Here is a 22,036-nt window from a genome sequence, read left to right as displayed (position 1 = left end):
AAGAATCTAGTTGGACAATCAGACGGAATGATGGGGGTAGATTACCCTGATGAGAGATCAAGGATCCTTTATGAAACTAGAAATTATGGGAAAAGGGTTGTCGGAATTGATTTCAAACTGGAATTTTACTTGCATCATTGGAACCGCTGTTTTTTCATTCAAAGGATTGTTTTACGCCAAAATGTTGGAGGAAGTATTTGGCTTATGTTTTTCTAAGAGGAGGTTCGTTGGAACAACTAGTGGAGAGTCATCAAGGGACGTTGCTCGCACAGCAAAGCCTGTCGAGGTCTTGACGAGCCTCGGTACGGTTAAAATGGTGCACTTCCAGTACGATGGGCGAGGACCGACGAAGCGGTCCCTGAGTGAAGTGCTAGGACACCTAAGGAGGATCCTAGAGGGTTCTGACCAGGTGATGTACGGGCTCGTGGTTGCTAGGACACCCATGCGTATGTTGAGGAAGATTTCGGATGGACAAAAAGGAAGAAATTTTTGGGAACCAAATTTTGATACTGGATCTCGTTGGTTGGCCAGCTGGTCTTCAATGGAGAGTTCAAAGGATACATTTTTGTAATACAATGGACTCAAAATTTTGGAAAATGATGATCAGAAATATTATGATTTCTATTGAAGGATTATTTTTAAAGCCAGTCAAATCTATTGAAGGATTATTTTTAAAGCCAGTCAAATCTATTATAAATGGCAATTTCATATTGGGTGTATACGTGGTATGCCTACCTTGATTTCTGCATGAAACACATGCTAGGGGGCCTGGGTACTCTTTTCCTCGGTACTCGGGCAAAAACCCAACCAAATCTTTATAAAGGAATCCCACCAATTCAATGGTTGGGTGGTTAACCCCTGGGCCGGATGGCCGGATCGGAGGATTCTTGAGAAACAACTAGATACGATTAGTTACGTTATTTAGTTTTAAATCTTGAGAAGACCTTGTTTTGTGGGAGGGGATCATCGGCTATGCCTCGTAAATGAGGAAAAAAGCGGTGATTCCATGGACCAAGTGCAAGTCTCTTCTTGATCTGACCATGTGACTTCAGGTTTGGCCAGATTAGTTTTTCTAGTTAAGACTTGACTCGTTAGAGTAATTTTCCCATTAGAAGATTTTTCCCAATTGGCGGAATCACCCATGCCTTCCGGGCGAGGGGAGTCTTCCAGGCCCGCCGGTCTCGGAGGGGCCGCCCGGGCTAGCCTCTCGTCCCGGACATCCACGGGCGAGGCCCCAAGTGTGTGGACCCCGCCCCGCACAGGAGGCCGACGCTGCTTCCGCCCGCCAGCAGGAGCCCCGGAGCGAGCGGGGGACCTCACAGCTGGTATCAGACCTTTGTTGAAAGCTAATAAGGATAAAAGAATTCTTATCAGAAATTGATAATAAAAACTCATAAAAAAGCATTTTCATAATGTATTTTCATTCCTTAAGCTTCTTTAATGAAGAATTTTTAATCAAAGAAATTATTTTTATAGATAGAAGTTCCATACTTATTTGGTATTCCCGACCTCACCAAGTCTCGCAAGACATGACTGCGTTTGCCTTTGAGCATCTCATCTCTTCCACTACAACTCGAACAAGCCGAGTCAGACTCGCACGCCATTTTGAGGATTTATATTTTCCTGACCCAGTGGAGAGACGACAGCATAAGTGGTTTGCAGGGCAGTATGTCCACGCCTCTTGCGACCAACGTGCAACGTTGAGGCAAAACCTCTCATTGGCCATGATTCTGATAAAGTTGAAAGTGGTACATGGTGTCATTTTATATCATTCAACGCCTCGGAATTTTAGACTCTCATGCCAAATCTATAGACTTCTTAGTCGATTTATTCCTAAGGAGAAGATAATAGCTCCCTTGGCAGTAAGTGAACGTTTGTATCAGGGCATGCCACCAGTACCGCCTTCTTATGCATCTCCTGAGGAGATTTTGATTTCTGGAGCCGAGCTGCTTTATGTACATATTTTCTTGACAAAAATTTCCCGCTGTATAAGTGATTGTTTATGGACGAACTGATAAAGAAAAATCTATTATCGGACATATGGCATAGATCTCCAACAAGATCATTTGTCTTGTTTAAGAAATTATTTTTCGAATCTCTTAAGTCTTAGGATCTCGTGGACGATATCAAAAATAAAAATTTAATAATATATCATTTTTGGCAAAATCATGAGATGAGGAAACTGGTGGGGCCGTCAACCAGACCCTCTCTCTGAAGATGATGAGCTTGACCCTGACGTTCGCAAGGCTCTTCATAGAACTCACCAGGACCCTTTAAAGGAGAAGGGGAGAACCTGGGCGAGGCTGTGGAGAAATGGGTGGAAGCCATGGAAGAATATTTTGACGTCACCGGCTACAATGAGCGAAGCAAAATGGCTTTTACCAGGCTCAAGATAGTGGAAACAGCCAGGGTGGCATGGAGGAACCATTGTGACACCAACCGTCTAGACAGAAATACTCAGTCCTGGAACGACCTTAAAACCTATTTAAGGAAGAGATTTTGTCCCCCTGGATTTTGAAAACCAAAATGAACGAATTTTTAGAGCTGAAGCAGGGGAGCAAAACCATCGAGGAATATCATCAGGCCTTCGCTCTTCTACTTAAAATATTCACCACCTCTAGATGAAGAGCAACTCATGGCCAGATTCATTCAGGGAATGAACGAACCCTTGGACACACTGGTCAAAAATGCCAAGCCAGTGTCCATGGCTGAAGCTGTCAGAATGGTGAAGGACTTTGTCAAAGCCTTCATCGTAAACCAAAGCCAGCTCCCTCATCCTTCAAGAGATTTCAGACTCTGGGAAGTTCTTCCAACTTTTCGCCTCCAAAGAGGCACCAAGGTCCTAAACCAGAATGTGGAGATGGGAAGCTTCAGAAATGAAGGAAGACCTTTCCCCCAAAGTACATTCTCAGGAACTCTGACTCTCTCTAGAATGCAAAGGGAAGAGCTTCAAAGCGAGAACAGATGCTTCGGATGTCAAGGACTTGGGCACCATCTTAAGGATTTCCCATCTCCTTCGGTGGGCCAAGGAAGCCAGGGTGTCCCAGAGTTCAGAGACCGACTCCTTCATTGCAGTCCAAACCAGGGTCCCCTGCGCGCCAGAATCAGGGTAACCCAAGAAGAGTGCCAGCTCAGCCTGCAACCTCCATGCAAAGCAGTTTTCGAACTCCCTCCCAGAACTGGAATAACCAAAGAGAGAGAGTTCCACCTCAGACTACAGCAGCCAAAGCAATCACCTTAGCTGATGAAGTGGAGGAAGAGAAAGGAAAGATCTATGCAGCAATTGAGCATCAGGGGAATAACCGTCAATTCTCAGTCCTCCAGATTCCAACAGAGTACCAAGGTAATAAATTCAAGCTTTTGATTGATTCAAGCAGTACTCATTCTTATATTTCCCCAGGATGTCTGCGTAGATTAGTCCTAAATCAAAAATCAGGGAAACCTATATGCAAGTGGAATTAGCCAGTGGGAAGATTCTTTTCACTCACCTTCAGACTGACCTTATTCAGTTTAGCCTAGATGGGAACGTAACAGAGTGCCAGTTCAGAGTCCTACCCCTGGGAATATATGATGGAATCCTTGGAATGGATTGGCTCCAAAAGAATCAAGTTGACATTCATTGTCACAAAGGAACCATCTCTTTCCTTGACCTTCTCGGGAATAAAGTTCAAGGAATTGGAATTTTCGAATCCACAGTGCTACAATTAGACAAGGCTTCCAAATTATTAAAAGGGCTCAGAAAGAGGCAAGCTATGTCTGTCGTTAAAATGAATCCGGGTAGACATAAAATGCAAGGCTAAAGAACCAGAGTGGTTAAGTGAGTATGCAAATGTGTTTCATGAAGAGCTGACTGAGATGCCTCCATCTCGTGAAGTAGATCTTGAGATCAAATTAACCCCCAGTAGCCTAGCATGCATACAAAATGCCAGTCCCTGAAGCCATAGAACTTAAGGAACAGTTAAAACAACTGTTAGAATAAGGATTCGTCAGACCCAGTGTCTCATTTTGGGGTGCGCCCGTTCTCTTTCAAAAGAAGAAAGATGGAACGTTAAGACTCTATATTGACTACAGAGGACTGAATCAATTAACAATTAAGAACAAGTATCCTATTCCGAGGATTGTTGAACTTCTGGATCGGTTAAGTGGGACCCAAATGTTCACAAAGATAGATCTCAAATCCGGGTACTCCCAGATCAGAATCAAGGAGCAGGACATCCCAAAGACAGCATTCAATACTCTCTATGGGCATTATGAGTTCACAGTCATGCCGTTTGGATTGACTAATGCCCCGGCGACATTCAATCGTCTTATGCAAGATATTCTCAGAGAATACTTGGATGATTTTGTTCTCGTCTTCTTTGACGATATCTTAGTATACTTAAAGAATGCTGCAGACCATGAAGATCATGTGTGCAAAGTCCTGGAAATCCTAAGGAAACACCAACTCTTTGCAAAGAAGAGCAAGTGTTCCTTCTCTGTTGACCAGGTTGAATACTTGGGATTCATAGTGTCAAAGGATGTGATTTCTCCTGACCCCGCAAAGATCCAAGCAGTAGTTGAATGGCCAGAACCCAAGTCAGTAAAGGAAGTCAGAGGATTCCTAGGGTTAACCAGATGGTATAGGATCTTTATACCTAGGTATGCTCAGATAGCGTCCCCTTTGACTAACCTTCTCAATAAAAGTACACTTTTTCAGTGGACTGCAATGTGTGCCTTTGACAAGCTAAAGACAGCCTTAGTAACCAACCTTGTCCTTAAATTTCCAGATTTTACCAAACCCTTTGAGGTAGTTATTGATGCCAATGGGTTTGCTTTAGGCGGTGCTCTAATGCAGGAAGGTCATACAGTGGCCTATGAATCTCGAAAACTCATGACACAAAGAGTCAAGGTAGAGAGAGTTGAGATGCCAGGGAAACTGCAGCCTCTAGACATTCCACAGATGAAGTGGGAATGCATCAGTATGGACTTTGTCACTGGATTACCTTCAGTGCAATCAAGTTACAACTCCATTTTTGTGGTAGTTGACAGGCTAAACAAAGTTGCCCATCTAATTCCAGTGAAAGAAACATACTCTGCAGTGGATGTTGCCAGAGTTTTCCTTAAGGAGATATTCAAATTGCATGGTTTACCCAAGAAAATAGTAAGTGACCGAGATCCCAAATTCACATCGAAATTCTGGACTGCGTTCTTTGAAGCAGTAGGAACTTTCTTGGATCTCAGCACAGCCTATCACCCCGAAAAAACTGATGGCCAGACGGAAAGGGTGAATCAATAATTGAAGATATCCTTCCGTCATGTTGCAACAGGGAACCCAAGAAGTGGTTAAGTCATCTGCATTTGGTTGAATTTGCTTACAATGCTTCTTATCATCGGAGCATTGGGATGAGTCCTTTCAAAGCTTTGTATGGACAAGATTACCTTACACCATTGACTTGGTCTGATCCATTGATCAGAGTCGAAATGTCCAGACAAATGCTTGACGACATGGACCAGCAGATGCAATCAATCTGTAAAGATATAAAGGCAGCCCAAGACACGCAAAAGCAGTATGCAGATAAAAAGAGATCTAAGAGAGAGTTCGAAGAATCAGATATGGTCTTCATTCGAGTACAACCAAAAAGAAGTTCCTTATCCTTAGGGAAGTACAAGAAGCTCTCTCCCAGATACTGTGGGCCGTATGCTGTCATAAAGAAAGTGGGCGATCTAGCCTACAAACTTCTTCTGCCTCCCCATCTCAAGGTACATGATGTATTCCATGTCAGCTTTCTTAACAAATATGTACCTAGCCCGAGTCACGTGCTTGATGATAAGCAATTGATCTCTCCGACTCAAGGCCAGATGGCACTCCAACTTGAGAAAATCCTTAACATTCGGGAGAAGATTCTCAGGAGCAGAGTCCTCAGAGAATTCTTAGTAAAGTGGAAGTTCTTCCCTCTAGAAGACGCCACCTGGGAGAAAGAAAAAGAGTTGGCCAAGTATTACCCCCACTTTGCGAGATGAGGACATCTAGCATTTTTCAAGTGGGAGACGATGTAAGATTCCTCCTAAGGCTGAATATTGATTAAGCCTCTACTTCAACCCCTTGTAATCATTCTATGAATACAAGAAAATATTATTTTTCCTTGTTTTGCCTAGTGAGATAAAAATTTCTAGAGAGTGGTAAATCAATATTGAGATATTTTTGGATAAATAAATTCTAAAGATATCAAAAAAAATTTCCTTGAAACAGAAAATCAAAATAGATTTTCCAAGGTGCAATTGGAATTAATTAAAAATGATTTAGAAGACCTTATCCTAAGGGTCAAGATTTTTTGAAAATTTTGGATTAAGGTTCCTATGGACCAATAAGATTAATCCAAGTGTTGGGACAAGATAAATCCAAAGAATAAAAGAAAATACACAAAAAATGAGTAAATGCCCACACAAGATGAAGAGTTGACTAAGTACTAGGTTTATCAGTTAAAAATTATGAAGTATTAATTAAAAAATGAGATATTTTAGAGTAATCATTCATTTTTGACACATGGGTAAGGAAAAGGGGGCCCTTCAAGGAGGTGCCTATTTCACATGTGTGGATGAGTTGTAAACTAAAAAATAATAGGATATTTTTATCTCTCCTCTCTCCTCAATCAAACCAAATCAAAGAGGGAGCCAAACTTGTCCAAATTCAGCCAAATTGAAGCTGGAAAATTCTAGAACTTAGTTGGACTTAGTTAGTGGCCTCCCTCACCTATAAATAGACCCTCATTCCTTTGTATTCTCATCTGTGAACTAAACTATGCCGGTATTACTCTAAGTTAAGCTTATTTTCTATTATCGTCTAAAAACCCTCTACAAATTGAAGAGATTGGAGCTTCTCTCTCTCTCTTCAATCTTCCTTGGAGACTCCAACAACATACCAAACCAATTGATTGGTTGGGGGCCTCTACTCTGATCAAAGAATCAAGTAATTTAGGAGGTAAACTGTGGATTATTGTCTTCTTTTTCTTAAATCTCCGAATGTTTCTCTTCTCAACCCCTCTCAAGCTTTAGAAGCATTAATTTGAATGGCTTTTGAATACTATTGAAGTTCTTTAATGTATTGTAATGAAGAAATACATAAATTTTCATTTATGCTTAATTTATAATGGTTTTTAAGCATTTCTCTCTCTCCCCCAAAGAATGGTCATTCCTATGACCTATTCTCAATTCGAATGAAGCTTCTCATGAAGCATTTCTCTAATCTAAAAGTAATTTCTATGCTTGTCTAATTAGAGGCCAAAATAATGGCTTTGTAATACTTTTATGCTATTTAATTTATGGTAAAATTAAGAATCAATCCATAATTTGATAATAATCCAATTAGTGGTTATCCTAATAAACGATTAATACTAAACTTTATTCTTTCAAATTTATTGAGAATTACGAGTAATAGCAGCGGAGCTATGGTAAAATTTCTGTAAAATTAACACATAAATCATTTTCATTCATAATATGAAAAGAGGACTGACTTCCTACCATATTCTAAGATTAATCATCCTAGATTAACTGAATGATTCTCATTATATAATCATGGAAATTTGATTTTTATGTTTATGCATAAATAGTTAATTAGAAAAAAGAGAAATTTCTAGTAATCCATTTTTATATTAAAAGAGTAATCCCCCATAACAATGGAATTCCATGTATTCCAATGAAGTAAGAGAAAAATTGTGATGCTAAAATAATGCATATTTTATTTAAAAATTAAAGAAGGATTTTAGTTAAATTTATCTTTTTGCATAGATAAGTTTTAAATGATGAAAGAGGAATTCCCACTATATTGGAATCCAAATATTTAAATGAGGAAAGTGTAATTCCTAGTGTAAAGGAATTAATGAAGATTTTTATTTAAATTTTTAAGAGAAAATTTAGTTAAATTTATCTTTTTGTATAGATAAGTTTAAATGATGAAAGAGGAATTCCCACTATATTGGAATCCAAATATTTAAATGAGGAAAGTGTAATTCCTAGTGTAAAGGAATTAATGGAGATTTTTATTTAAATTTTGAAGAGAAAATTTAGTTAAATTTATCTTTTTGCATAGATAAATTTTAAATGATGAAAGAGGACTTCCCACTATATTGGAATCCAAATATTTAAATGAGGAAAGTGTAATTCCTAGTGTAAAGGAATTAATGGAGATTTTTATTTAAATTTTTAAGAGAAAATTTAGTTTAATTTATCTTTTTGTATAGATAAGTTCAAACGATGAAAGAGGAATTCCCACCATATTGGAATTCAAATGTTTAAGTGAGAAAAGTGGAATTTTTAGCTTAATGGATATTTTTATGTAATTTTTAAGAAGAATTTTAAGTTTATTTAATTTATGGTAAAAGAGGAATTCCCATGATAATTGGATTGCACTCATTGAAATGAGAAAAAGAAGAATTTCAAGTTTATTCAAAAAATAGGTATTGATATTTTAGTTAAAAGAAGAATTTTTATGATATTCAAGAAAAGAAGGATTTGAATTAAATGTTAGTGTCAAAAGATGAATCTCCACCATAATTCTACCTAATGAATTAAGGTTGAGAAATTATGTGGCATAAAGAATATCTTTGGATATTTTAATTGGTAAAATCACTAAATTGATATTTACCCAAAATCTAGATGTTTAGTTGAAGAGAATCCTTGTAGAACCACAATGGACTCGGAATTTTGAAAAATGATGATCAGAAATATTATGATTTCTATTGAAGGATTGTTTTTAAAGCCAGTCGAATCTGTTATAAATGGCAATTTCATATTGGGTGTGTACGTGGTATGCCTACCTTGATTTTTGCATGAATCACCAGCTAGGAGGCCTGAGAACTCTTTTCCTTGGTACTCGAGGAAAAACTTAACCAAATCTTTATAAAGGAATCCCACCAATTCAGTGGTCGGTGGTTGCCTAACCCATGGGCCGGATGGGGGTTAGGCTAGATTGAAGGATTCCTGAGAAACAACTAGATACGATTAGTTACGTTATTTAGTTTTAAATCCTGAGAAGACCTTGGAGGGGACCATCGGCGGCTGTGCCTCGTAAATCAGGAAAAAAGCGGTGATTCCATGGACCAAGTGCAAGTCTCTTCTTGATCTGACCATGTGACTTCAGGTTTGGTCAAATTAGTTTTTCTAGTTAAGACTTGACTCGTTAGAGTAATTTCCCCGTTAGAAGATTTTTCCAATTGGTGGAATCGCCCGTGTCTTCCGGGCGAGGGGAGTCTTCCGAGCCCAGTCTCAGAGGGGCCGCTCGGGCTAGCCTCTCGTCCCAGACATCCACGGGCGAGGCCTCGAGTGTGTGGACCCCGCCCCATGTGGGAGGTCGACGCCGCTTCCACCGTCGGCAGCAAGAGCCCCGAAGCGGGGAACCTCACACCCACTTTTGTTATACTTGGGTGTGGATTATTAATTTTTGTTACACGTGAATTAGCCCTTGGGGTTATTTATGTAATTCTCCTTTAGTGGTTTAGATAGGAATACTTTATCTAAGCTTGTGTTAAAAGAAACACCCATTTTTGTAAAGGGCAATCCCATGCATAAGCATGCTATTTTTGTCTCATGGGCTATTTTTATTTAATAAAGCATAAATACTCAAGAAGTGCCGACACTTCTTGAGGGGGGATAGATTGCACCACCCAATACTCTCTCACGTGTTTAGTTTATTTATGATTTTTTGTTATCTTGCTCATGGTAATAATTGAAGTTTATATTTTAATCCATTTGAATAGCAAGTGATGTGTCTCCCCAAGATCCAATTTCCTATCATTAGTGGTAAGTGGTATCAAAGCTTTGGGGGGAGAGAAGGTGATAACTATTTAGTACAAGAAGAAGGATTTTTCTTTAAAAAAATTCAAGGCTTCAAGGGGCTTCAAATTCTTCACGTAGTGACTAAAAGAAAGCTGGAAAACAAAGGACACATAAAGGAGCAAAAATCACTTCTTCAAAGGTTGGAGCTTTTATGGTTTTTCTGCAACTAATTGGAGTACTCATTTTCTAGGCCTTCAAAAGGTGTCAAAACAAGGCTAACTAAAGGCTCTAACTAAAGCCTAAACAAAAGGCTTAGTTATAAGCTAGTCTAGGCTCTTGCAACTAGCCTCTACAAGGTCAAAAAAGCATGCAGAGGAGAAAAATAAAAAAGTGTGTAGTCTAGGTGCTCATGAGGTGCTCATAAGCTCTACAAATCTAGAAATTACATCAAAATGAAGATATGATCCATTGGTGGATGCATTCGGAATGGTCTCTTGCACAATACATAACCCTACTTGTGGAAGCTTTCGTCAAGGATTAAGCAAGTTGAATTTGCAACGGTTGTTGTTATAAACCTGCTAAAATCAATGGTCTCCATAATTCCCATCTTCTTTTACTCATAAAAAGTTACAAAGATAAGAGGAGATTCATTTGTGGAGCTCTTTTAAGTCAAAACCCTTCCAAAATTGCCTAAATTCATTTGAATTTGCCCCAGCTTCAAACTGATGAAAATTTTAGCATTCCATGCTTGTTCTAAATGTAGAATTACAGTAAATCAAAGTTTTCAGAATTTTCAAAATTGGTCACCGTTCACTCTTTTGAAGCTCAAATTCTCTTCCGGTAATACTGATCGACCTTCTGACACTTCACCACTACTTTTGGATATTTTGGAGACTGCATTAGACAGATGCATAACTCTTCTATTTTTTCATGGACTACATGAACTTCACAATTATTTTCAAGAGTAGGAACTACTACAAGTATTTCTAAAATTTATTCTATTTTTCTTTATTCTTCATCAATTATGGCTAGTTTTCATGCATCGCATCTATTCAAGAGCAACTCACTGCTTTGCAAGAACAATTGGTCAATGAATGCACTCATATAATTGCATTAAAAGACCAATTGAAACATTGCAAACAACACATGCATGATATTGAAAGCGATAGTGATGAGGATTCTATTCGTCGAGCTATCAAGGTAACTTTAGATGCTCAAACGGCTCGAAAAGAATCTTGCATTAGCCGCAAGGCTTTCTCTTTTCAAAATTTTGATGGAAAGAAGGATGCACACACTATTTTAACTTGGCTTAGCCAATTTGATGACTATTTTTTGGGAGAGAATTTTTTCGAGAAAGACAAGGTCAAATGCACTGTAAATCATTTGATTCAGAATATCACTTTATGGTGGAATGCTACCAAGAATGGGCGACATAAACCTCGTACTTGGGAGGATTTTCAACATAAAATTAAGAGACACTTTTTACCTCCTCGAGTACAAAGCCAAAGCTCGATAGCATTGGGACACTCTTAGACACTTGAAAAGGAGGATGTCCAAACTTACATTGAAAATTTTTGGAATGCTCTCATTCAAATGCAGTCCATTGAAAAAGTGCATGAAAAGAAGTTTATAGGGAGTTTATTTTAGGGATGGATCCAAAGATTAGAGCAAAGGGTAACATGTTTCGTCCTCGTACTCTTGCCTCTGCTAAATCTCTTGCTTTTAATTTTTAAAAGAAACATGGTGTCCCCAGGTTCCAATAGGAGAACCGTACTTCTAAATTCTCCAAAGGTTCAAAATCTTCTAATGGTTTTGTAATAGGCGTTCTTCATTCAAACGACCTTTTCACAAGGGTCAAGATCAAAGAAGCCAACAATTCAACAACAATAAAGCAAAGATTGGCAACAATAATAATGGAGATCTAAAGAAGACATATGTTCCAGATTTGGCGACTCGAGATGAAAAAGCAAAGAATATCCGATGTTACATTTTCCATCAAAAGAGACACTACGCTGATATTTTTTTAAGCAACTACTACAACAACAAGAAGCCAATTGATCGGCTTAACATGGTGAATGGAGATGAAGACACTAGCACTAGAGACGATTATGATGCTTATGATAATGACTATGAGCTACAGTCTAATGTTAACGAGTTCAATGATAAATCTGATCATCAAGAAGGTACTTCTAACCTTGGCCCTCAGTCTTTTTCACTACACATTTTACTTAAAATGAAAGGAAAATTTCAAGATAAATAAATCACAATCTTGCATGACGATGTTAGTACACATGAGTTTATTTTTGAACATCTTACACATGCTCTTCATCTTGACATGATTCCTTCTCGTTTTAAAGTAAAGGCTGCTTGCTTTTCAAAATCAAAAGTATGATTGCACTAAGAAAGTGAATAATCTTGCTTTTTCTATTGCATACATTTTCTATGAACGTACTTTCTTAGTAGCACCCTTGCATGGTATTGACATGATTTTGGGAATGCCTTTTTGACATCAGTACACACCACATATTGATTATGCAGAGCACACAATGTTTTTTATGCATCGTGGTAAGAATGTTTGTTTGCAAGGAATTTTCTAAGGCAAGGAGCAACCACTTTTAAGCCATACTCAGGCCAAGAGTGCTTTGAGGAAGAGGGAGAAAACTTCCTTAATTTTGGTTAACTAGCTTAGTGCCAAAGAACCATCTCCCACGGATTCATCACATGACTTTTTTCTTTCTAAATTTTTTGATTGTTTCCTCAATGCGTTACCTCCTGGACTACCTAGTGCACATCCTAAGGATCTTGGGCGTGCACCACCTTGTAGAGCACCTTATAGAGTTAACCCTCTTCACTAAAGAGAAATGCAGACTCAAATCAAGGATTTACTTTCTCTAGGACTTATTAGACCAAGTAGTTCACCATATGGAGCACCAGTCCTTCTTGTAAAGAAGGAAAATAGTACTTATCATATGTGTGTAGACTACACAGCTCTCAACAAGAACACTATCAAGAATAGATTTCCAATTCCTAGAGTTGATGATCTACTCGACAAATTAAGGGGAGCCAGCGTCTTTAGAAAAATTAATCTAAAATCCAGATATTATCAAATAAGAATGGTAGATCAAGATATCTATAAAACTGCTTTTAGAACTCAGACTGGTCACTTTGAGTTTTTAGTGATGCCATTTGGTTTTACTAATGGTCCTATGACTTTTAGTCATATGACGAATAGGATCTTTCTTGGCCATCAACACTTTGTGGTCGTCTTTTTGATGATATCTTAGTTTTTAGTAAGTCTAAAGAAGAGCACGAAAAGCACTTAGGAAAATGAACTTTACCTATCCTCTTCTTCTTCTCTTTCTTCTCTCTCCTCCTCCTCCTCTTCTTCATCTTCTTTTCCTTCTCTCTCCTCCTCTTCTTCTTCTCTTTTACTCTTCCCTCTCCTCTTCTTCTTCTCTTTCTTCACTCTCCTCCTCCTCCTCTTCTTTTCCTTCTCTCTCCTCCTCTTCTTCTCCTTCTTCTCTTTCTTCTCTCTCCTCTTCTTCTTCTTTCCCTCCTGCTCATCACCACGCACTACCATGCAACTCCCAGTATATCCCACATACTGTTTCGATTCCTTGAAAAGAGGGTATATGGGGTAGAATGGTTCGTCTCTTAAGGAGAAACCCACACAACGTGATGCTCTCGCTGGGGCCGGTTGTGCACCGTCAGCCTGTGCGCCCACTGTCGGTGCAACTGTTCGTGTTGCCAGAGTCAACCGGTGTTAAATATAGTCGACGTCGACGATGTCCGCGTCTATGCTTCGCGTTACCCTGATAGTTGTCTCTTGTCAAGGCGTGTGCCCACGCTACTTGGTTGTTGCTGCCTGCTGGTGTGACATTCGTCGTGTGGATCCTTGGATCTTGTGCTTGCACTGCTCTATGCACCTGAACACACAGGACCTGCTGCTGGTCCCGGGCCATTTGAGTGCCCCAAACACACACCTTTCAGCCAGGCCGTTGAAACAGGAAACCATAGACCGCGGGAAATGTGCGCAACAACAAAATATAGAAACACGTGAGAACACCAGATTGGGTCGCAACTGCCCCCCCCCTCCCAAGCGTGTGACAAAAGCATCCGCGCTTGAGTATTTATAGATTTTATTACTTCAAAAATAGGTTACATATGGCTATTTTAGCATCCACGCTTGAGTATTTATAGATTTTATTACTTCAAAAATAGGTTACATAGCCGTTGCTTGCCCCACAAGCTTTTCTTTTACAAAAATTGGATGATAAAAATTCAGAAAAATCCTTGCTTGCTCCACCGGCTTTCTTTTACAAAAATAAATATCTGAACAATCTCACTCCCGTGTGATAGAATGTTACTAAGGTTTGTTCCTTTCTAGGTCTTTCCAATTATCATTACAAAAAAATATTCGCAATTTTTCTTTGATTGCATGGCCCTTGACCATGCTTCTTCATATCACGATGGATTCCTTTTCTTTAAAAATCGCTTAAAAAAGTGAGGATGGGACCCACAAAGAATATGCTACTTATAATTCCCACAAAGGGCCCATGCCTTAAAAGGAGAATAGAGAAAGAGCGCAGTTATGCAAAATGGGAACCTTAGCGTTGGGGTCGGATAGATGTGGGCCACTCATGTAAGTAAAATATATATATACTACGAGGTGGAAAAGTACGTCTTTTATATACGCCCTCTGAAGCCTCTCATTCAATCAACCTCCTGAAAAACATATGCTCTTTTGTTGGCGAGCGGCGTGTGCCATGTTAAGTCCCCTTCCTGCTACCCGAACGAGACACAGAGATTACAGTGCACGAGTCACGTTCGGTTGCCACGGTTGGGCGTTTGGTCTAGTGGTATGATTCTCGCTTTGGGTGCGAGAGGCCGCGAGTTCGATTCTCGCAACGCCCCCCCGTCAACCGTACTGTCCGGATGGTGTAGTTGGTTATCACGCTAGTCTCACACACTAGAGGTCTCCGGTTCGAGTCCGGGTCCGGACATTTCTCTTTTTCCCCTTTACTTTTCAGGGGAAAAGTCTTCCTTTCAAGGCTTTTCCATAAATCTTATTCCCTTTTTCTAGGGAAAAAGTCGTCTTCCTTTCAAGACTTTTCCATAAATTTTATGGAAAGGAGGTCAGCCTTCTACCCTCTCATCCAAAAAATTCTCACCTAACATACCACCAAAAACTCTCTCTCTCTCTCTCTCTCTCTTTGTTCCCTCTCCCAAAGATCTCCAAATCTTTTTTCTGTGTGACAGCACTTCGGCAGCGGTTCTTTTTCTTCCTCGAAACCTTCATGCTCGTTTTACCCACGGATCCTTTGGATTGTGTGTGGGACATGTTCAATTGTTGCCGATTTTGCAAGCTTAGACTTGAAAGCATAGACCTTGAGGTCAGCCTTCTACCCTCTCATCCAAAAAATTCTCACCTAACATACCACCAAAAACTGTCTCCTCTCTCTCTCTCTCTCTCTCTCTCTCTCTTTGTTCCCTCTCCCAAAGATCTCCAAATCTTTTTTCTGTGTGACAGCACTTCGGCAGAGCGGTTCTTTTTCTTCCTCGAAACCTTCATGCTCGTTTTACCCACGGATCCTTTGGATTGTGTGTGGGACGTGTTCAATTGTTGCCGATTTTGCAAGCTTAGACTTGAAAGCATAGACCTTGAGGTCAGCCTTCTACCCTCTCATCCAAAAAATTCTCACCTAACATACCACCAAAAACTGTCTCCTCTCTCTCTCTCTCTCTCTCTCTCTCTCTCTCTCTCTCTCTCTCTTTGTTCCCTCTCCCAAAGATCTCCAAATCTTTTTTCTGTGTGACAGCACTTCGGCAGCGGTTCTTTTTCTTCCTCGAAACCTTCATGCTCGTTTTACCCACGGATCCTTTGGATTGTGTGTGGGACGTGTTCAATTGTTGCCGATTTTGCAAGCTTAGACTTGAAAGCATAGACCTTGGGAAACATTTAAACTTTCATATTTTGTAAAGCGTGAAAACACTTTAGCCTAGCATCAAGTACAATTTTTTGTATGTTGGAGACTATGGCCTATTATTGGAATGAAAAGTATAAAAATAATCATGTGTCGGGATATAGGCCACACACATGAGGAGGGAAAATTGCACCCTTTCATAGTATCGTGCATAGCTAAGTATTTTAATGTGCTATTTTCAAGCTTGGTTTAGGTTGAATTTGTTGCAATTGCTTTATGTTGCTAATTCATGTGCCAGAGAAATCGATTCCATAATTGCCTCGATGGAGATTCTCGTGTCAGTTTGAGATGTGTTTTGTAGAATTGATGGTGCCTGTGCAAAATATCCTCCCCTCACATAAGAATTTTATTTTGTGAGGAACCATGGCTTTAAGGCTTGAAAAATACAAGCTTGTGAGCTTAGAAGCTTAAAAAGCTCATAAAAATCACTTTTTACAGTTGTTTCTTGCCAAATCTTCATGCTGGAAATATTTTATAAGCTCCACATAGGTCTAAAAATCTTCCATTGAAGTTTTAGGAAATTTTCAGCAATTGTTTGAGTCCTAAAAACATTTTTTTGCCTATAATTAAGGTAAAGAATTATTTAAAAAAATGTGGAAATCCCTTAACAATTTAAAAAAACACTTGAAATTTGTTTTTTTTAATTTTTAAAGCTCCTTCAATAATTCTTTGCACTTTTATTTACTTTTCTTAAACCCGCACCATTGAATCTTCTCCCGATTCTCTACTAGAACATCCAATGTCAAAACCAACACCAATCAAGATGATCGAGATTTCAAGATGGTGGATTTTTCAATTCTCCACTTTCGCCATCGGCATTTACCGGACTAAATACAAATCCTTGAGCAATTACTTTAATGTGAGCAACAAAAACGTCTCGACCTTGAGCAATGACTCGGTAATAATGAAGTTCCTAGTTTCGATTCCGAAGATGCATGCATCACCAAGATATCATCAAGGATACCCTTGGCACCCAAGAAACTAAAAAGGATAGTAACATTACCCCCCGCGGTTACACTTTTTCTTTAATAAATTTTGATTGTTGTTGCAAAGAAAGATGCTCGTCTTGTGCTCTCATGGTTGAGTCAATCGGAGGACTACTTTTCTCATGAGGCTTTTTTAGAAAACGATAAGATTAAGTGTGCTTCCAACCACATGGTTGATCATGCTTCACTTTGGTTGAACGTTCTTCGCAATAACGTGGACAAGCCTACTACTTGGGAAGAGTTCCAATGCAAGGTGAAAGCACGATTTTTATCACCGTAGTTTTCACTTAAAGCTCTCCTCGACATGGGACACTTTGTCAGTGTGAATGAAATTGAAGCAACTGAGCACCTAGTCAGGAAACTTTTCTCCATCAATTTAAAGATTCTTTTGGCTGATGATTGACCACTTGGCCTACCTCCCTCTTTGCTTAGAAGACCATTCTATTGAGCTCATTTCTTGTAGTCAATTGCCTCATAAAGCCCCTTATAGACAAAACCAAATTCAGCAAAAAGGAATTCAATAGCAACAAATAGAAGAACTCTTGGATGATAAATTTATTTGACTTAGCAATTTACCCTTTGGCACCCCAATAATTTTTAACATAGAAAAAGAATAAATCTTGTCACATGTGCATAGACTAGAGGGCATTAAATAATAATACTATGAAAAATAGATATCATATTCCTCATGTGAAAGATTTGTTAGATAAGCTTCATGTGGTACATGTGTGTTTAGTAAAATTGACTTAAAATTTAGATATCAAGTTTGTAAGCTTTGTAATGCACGCATGTTTAGTAAAATTTACTTGTTTGGATATGATTTAGTTCATATGCATGCTTCTAAAGTGTATAAAACTTCTTTCTTCACACAAACTAGACAGTTTGGATATGATTTAGTTCATATGCATGCTTCTAAAGTGTATAAAACTTCTTTCTTCACACAAACTAGACACTATGAATTTCTTATAATGCCTTTTGGTCTCACAAACTCACCTGCTACATTTAGTAGAATTATGAATCACATATTCTTGAAATTTACCAACATTTTTTCGTTGTTTTCTTTGACAGTATTCTTGTATATACTCAAAATGAAGAATAACAAACAATATTAAGTGTTTGTTTTGAAACTTTTGAAAGAAAACCAATTGTATGCCAATCCTAAGAAAAGCTTTTTCTTTCAAAAAGAAATTGAATATCTAGGTCATATTATATTTGCCGAAGGTATTAGAGTAGAACCCAAAAAGGTTTAAACTGTAAAAACTTGGCTTACTACTAAGAATGTAAACAAGGTTTGCACTTTTCTAGGTCTTTATAGTTACTATAGATTTTTTTTGTAATTTTTCTTTGAATACTAGGTATTTATAGTTACTATAGAAAATCTGTTTGTACTTTTTCTAAGTCTTTATAGTTATTATAGAAAAATTATTTGTAATTTTTCTTTGATTACATTTCCTTTTGCTATTCTCCTCAAGAAGCAGACTAATTTTTCTTCATGTGAACATCAACAAAAATCCATTGACATGCTCAAGCATATCTTGATGCATGCTCGTGGCACACTTGCCAATGTTTTCTCGACGCTTCTTCCTTGTAGTCAGGCATCAGTGTGCAGTTATTATGCAAGATGGACATCCTCTTGCATATGAGAGCTAAAAGTTGAAACCTTATGAGACCAACTATAGCAATTATGGTAAAGAACAACTTATTTTTGTTCATGCACTTACCATGTGGAAACATTATTTCATGGGATCTGAGTTTATGATTAAAACTAATCAACACAGTATAAGACATCTACTTAGTCAACCTCTGATTTTTTATTGTCATATTCAATGGGCATCATTCATTCAAAGTTTTCATCCTCTCATTCAATACAAAACATGTAAAGCAAATATTATATTGATGCATTAAGTAAATTTCCTTCCATTGCTAATTAAAGGCATATTATAAATATATGTAGTGTTATATGTGACCATGCACTAACCCTAGGGGCACTTTTGTCCCACGAGTTTTTCCCCTTAGACATCCGGTGTGAAAGGACATCTAGCTAGGTATATATTATCACTTGTACTTGTACCACTTATCATTATTGTGTGAATATATGTGCATGTACTTCTCCTAGTCTTGCTTCCTCTATGTGTGTGTGTGTGTGTGTGTGAGCTTCCGTTGTCTAAACTCAAACCCTAACACTTGTGTGCCAACATTTGATATCAGAGCTCTAGGTTGATTCTTCCTCTAGGAACTCTTCATAGTTTTGAAATTTTTCTTAATCACATGCATCACTGGCCTTGCCCACTAGGCATAGATTGATTGCATGCACCTTGGTATGGCAATTCGGATCTCCAAACTCTTCACATTGCTACTCAAACATTTGCATGAATTGAACAGGATCGGTAGTTCCAACATATTTTCCCATGAGCTTATAAATTTATGTGGACAACACGAGTCTAGATGACTCCTTTGGATCATGTTTCTTTGGTTAAAACACTATGTAATTTTTTTGCAACCCCCCTTCCTAGATGACACATTTGACCATGAGCTTAGAAATTTCTATGGACACGAGTCTAGATGACTCCTTTGGATCATGTGCACGTTCTTCTTTGGTTAAAGCACCATGCAATTCTTTTGCAATCCCCCTTCTTAGATTTTTCTTTATTGCTAGAGATTGGGCATCTAGCGGTTATGAGGTTTGTGGGATATCAACTTTGAGAATTTATAAGAAGGTAGGACCAATTGATGTATTAGGCATAGGACCAATCACTATAGGAATTAGAGTCACCAAGGCAATGGCACAACCCGATGGCCCAATTGGAGGAATAAGGTTGGTCCAATGCATGATGGCAGATGTGATTGTGGGATGTACTTGAGATATGGACCTCAAGGGTTGGTAGGTTTTAGCTGTTGGTGGACTAAGTTTCGATGTTGACAAGTTTAATCCCCCTAGGTAAGCCATTATGTCCACCATTCTCATGTTTAATTTTTTATGTAGCTTGCATGCATTTCCTCTTGGATGCTAGGGTATGTATTGTCAAATCATGTGTTTTTTTGGAAGGTTTCAAAATGACTTAGTTTTTGTAGCCCTTTTTTAAGTATAAAAAAGAATTTAGAAACAACTTTTATGAGAGACTTGTAGTATTTTTTGAGTACTACAAATTTTCTCCCCTAACTCTGTCAAAATTCTTGCATCTCATATCTCAAACGATAATTTGAAAGTGGTCCACAAGCTTGTTTTTGTTGATTTTAGTGTTTGTTTTTCCTTGATTTTTGGGTCAACTTTTGTGACGACATTGTTCGGGGCCAAATGGATGGAAATAGGCTTGGTCCACTTAAGGAAAGACTTAAAGAGTCCGATAACTCTTGAAGATGAGCACTAGAACGTGTTTATCGGCCTCACTATTTGGGAGATATAGGCCTACGAATAAGGCTACTCTTTTTCACCCCCTAATTTTTCATGCCAAATTTTTTTGGACCCTTTTAGTACATTTTCATACAAACTCTGATAGTCAAGCTCTGAAAATTAATCACCTTAATAACCCCAAATAGGTAAAATTACTCATGCTAAATTTTTTTGACCCTTTAGTACAATTTCACACAAACTCTAACAGTCAAGCTCTGAAAATTAATCACCTTCATAACCCCAAGTAGGCAAAATAATTTTGGTGTGATTTTCTCAAGAAATTCACAACATGAGTATTTAGGAGATAGTCATGTGAGAAACTCAAGATAGTCACAGCCTTGAAAAACTTTAGTTTTTAAGGCCAATACATTTTCAAGTTCTAAGTGCAATTTGTTTACCAATAAAGTCTAAGAGTTAGTAAAAAATATGTATTCACCTTACCAACCTCAACATATAAAATTTTATCATTCTCCTTTTCAAGTTCTAATTTCTCGAGATAGTTAATGGCTCCAAAAAACTCTAGTTTTTCAAATCAAATATTTTTTATTTTTTGGGGTCACTTGAGGTCTTTAGGAATTAGTCTCTATCATTTAGGCACCTTCTCAACCCTAATGTATGCTATTTATTCGACGTGATTTTCTCAAGAAATAATGCATGGTGTGAATAAATAGGAGATAGTCATCACCATGTATAAATGCTATCATCTCAACCCCGCTAATATGGAAATATTCAATGTGATTTTCTTAAGAAATTCATGGCATGAATTTCTTGAGAAATTTATTGCATGAATAGAAATAGTCATGACCGTAAAAAACTTTACTTTTTCACTCCAAAATTTTTTGATGAGCCCTCGCACTAGCCAATCTGCCCCACTTGTGGGTGGCAGAAAGGTAGTGCGAGGGTCTTCTTTTATTACACACACACACACACACACTACGGAGAGAGAGGTATTAACGTCGGAAGAATGCAACACGAGGGCATATACGACCAACGGTGGGACTTGAACTCGGGTGGATCATGGCCTTTATAAGGGCCCTCACACTAGCCAATCTGCCCCACTTGTGGGTGGCAGAAAGGTAGTGCGAGGGTCCTCTTTTATTACACACACACACACACACACTACGGGAGAGAGAGAGGTATTAACGTCGGCAGAATGCAACACGAGGGCATATACGACCAACAGTGAGACTTGAACTCGGGTGGATCATGGCCTTTATAAGGGCCCTCGCACTAGCCAATCTGCCCCACTTGTGGGTGGCAGAGAGAGAGGTATTAACGTCGGTAGAATGCAACACAAGGGCATATACGACCAACGGTGGGACTTGAACTCGGGTGGATCATGGCCTTTATAAGGGCCCTCACACTAGCCAATCTGCCCCACTTGTGAGTGGCAGAAAGGTAGTGCGAGGGTCCTCTTTTATTACACATACACACACACACTACAGGAGAGAGAGGTATTAACGTCGGTAGAATGCAACACGAGGGCATATACGACCAACGGTGGGACTTGAACTCGGGTGGATCATGGCCTTTATAAGGGCCCTCGCACTAGCCAATCTTCCCGACTTGTGGGTGGCAGAAAGGTAGTGCAAGGGTCCTCTTTTATTACACACACACACACACACACACACACACACTATGGGAGAGAGAGGTATTAACATCGGTAGAATGCAACACGAGGGCATATACAACCAATGGGAGAGAGAGAGAGAGAGAGAGAGAGAGAGAGAGAGAGGTATTAACATCGGTAGAATGCAACACGAGGGCATATACAACCAATGAGAGAGAGAGAGAGAGAGAGAGAGAGAGAGAGAGAGAGAGAGAGAGAGAGTGAAGTTAGGGATCAAAGTGAAGATGGTTTTGAGACCTCCGGGATGGGAGAAACTGATTAGTAATGTCTTATTGGAAAGAGGAATAGAATTCAA

General features: G+C 38.8%; 2 non-coding genes across 2 annotated transcripts; both read left to right on the top strand.

Annotated features, from left to right (window-relative positions):
- The first annotated feature begins 14,592 nt into the window (after positions 1 to 14,592).
- On the top strand, positions 14,593 to 14,664 carry TRNAP-UGG (transfer RNA proline (anticodon UGG)). Its single transcript has one exon. It is a non-coding gene; the product is annotated as a tRNA-Pro (tRNA).
- Positions 14,665 to 14,679: 15 nt separating this feature from the next.
- TRNAV-CAC (transfer RNA valine (anticodon CAC)) lies at positions 14,680 to 14,753 on the top strand. The gene has a single exon. It is a non-coding gene; the product is annotated as a tRNA-Val (tRNA).
- Positions 14,754 to 22,036: the final 7,283 nt, after the last annotated feature.

Source organism: Cibotium barometz, chromosome 15, assembly GCF_041138505.1.
Source record: "Cibotium barometz isolate CiBa-2024 chromosome 15, ASM4113850v1, whole genome shotgun sequence".
NCBI lineage: Eukaryota > Viridiplantae > Streptophyta > Polypodiopsida > Cyatheales > Cibotiaceae > Cibotium > Cibotium barometz.
The sequence above is the reverse complement of the archived record's forward strand: the minus strand, read 5'-3'. Positions and strand labels throughout refer to the sequence as shown.